Genomic DNA, 1,820 nt, shown 5'->3' with positions numbered 1-1,820 from the left:
CAAAATGGAGCTTTAGCCTCAGACCTTAGCATAGCCACCATCTCAAGTCAGAAGTACTAAGTTAATTTCAAGTGCTCTTACTCATGGTTTTCCAAATGGCTGCCTTTTCACTCTACCTTCCTTCAGCTAATTGACTGATTTCCTTCATTACTGCCTCCTGAGGGTCACTTGTACTGATACAGAGGGTTGACAATCATAAAATGGCACTTAAAAAGATTCCTTCAATCATCAGTCAGTGCAATTGTTTAAGGGGTCTTTCAGAAAAGGTTGAATAAAAAAGGCCTTTAAAAAGGGATCTTTTCCTGCCAAGAGGTGAAATGGGTTGCCAGTGTGCCGTTGGAGAAAGGGAACATTTTTGGTCCCTGCTCAAGTTAGCTTTGTAAAAATTCTGGGTTTCCTCTGGAGAACAGGATGTTGCCTTCAAAGTCTTCTCTCCTTTTGTGGTTCTCTGAGACCATATGATCCCTGCCCTTGCAATTTAATCAAGAACCTATTCATCTGAGAAATGGAGGTGGTGGTTGTTAGGTGCTGTGGAATCGATTTGGACTCATAGCAACCCTACGTACAACAGAAACGCTGCCTCGTCCTACACCATCCTCACAATCATTGCCATGCTTGAGCTCATTGTTGCAGCCACTGTATCAGTCCATCTTGTTGAAGGTCTTCCCCTTTTTCTCTGACCTTCCATTTTACCAAGCATGATATCCTTCTACAGGCACTGGTCTCTTCTGATAACATGTCCAAAGTAGGAGAGATGAAGTCTGGCCATTCTCACTTATAAGGAGCATTCCAGCTGCAATTCTTCCAAGACTGATTTGTTTGTTCTTCTGGCAGTCCATAATACATTCAATATTCTTTACCAACACCATGATTCAAAGCCATCAATTCTTCTTTGGTCTTCCTTATTCATTGTCCAGCTTTTCCATGCATGTGAAGTGATTGAAAATAACATGGCTTGAGTCAGGTACACCTTAGTCCTCAAAGTGACATCTTTGCTTCTTAACACTTTAAAGAGGTCTTTTGCAGCAGATTTGCCCAATACAGTACATTGTTTGATTTCTTGACTGCTGCTTCCATAGGTGTTGATTGTGGATAAATGTGAAATGAAATCCTTGACAACTTCAATCTTTTCTCTGTTCATCATGGTGTTGCTTATTAGTCCAGTTGTGAGGATTTTTGTTTCCTTTATGTTGAAGTGTAATCCATACTGAAGGCTATAGTCTTTGATCTTCATCAGTAAGTGCTTCAAGTCCTCTTCAATTTCAGCAAGTAAGATTGTGTCATCTACATTTCATAGGTTGTTAATGAGTCTTCCTCCAATCTTGATGCCACGTTCTTCTTCCAGCTTCTTGGATTATTTGTTCAGCATATTATTTGTTCAGATTGAATAAGTACAGTGAAAGGACACAACACTGACATACACCTTTCCTGATTTTAACCTATTCTGTTTGAATGCCTCCTGGTCTGTGTACAGGTTTCACATAAGTACAATTAAGTGTTTTGGAATTCCTATTCTTTGCAATGCTATTCATAATTTGTTATGATCCACATAGTCAAATGGCTTTGCATAATCAATAAAACACAGGTAATCATTTTCCTGGTTGCAAAAAGGACATGGAGGAGGCATCTTCTGACCTCCTCTAAATTGACAAGGAGACAGAATCACCATCAGCAGCCCAAGGCTTATTCCTATGAGGCCAAACATGCTGCCAGCCTCCAAACCTTTCAAGGCTTTTTACTAATTCTGACACCAACCATCCATTCCACAGCACTCACTACTTCTCTACTGGGTTCAATAATTTGTTGCAATGGCCACACAG

The sequence above is a fragment of the Orycteropus afer genome, unplaced genomic scaffold (assembly GCF_000298275.1).
Source record: "Orycteropus afer afer isolate SDZICR_OR568_19922 unplaced genomic scaffold, OryAfe1.0 scaffold00981, whole genome shotgun sequence".
In the NCBI taxonomy this organism is placed as follows: domain Eukaryota; kingdom Metazoa; phylum Chordata; class Mammalia; order Tubulidentata; family Orycteropodidae; genus Orycteropus; species Orycteropus afer.
This window is presented reverse-complemented; position numbering follows the sequence as displayed.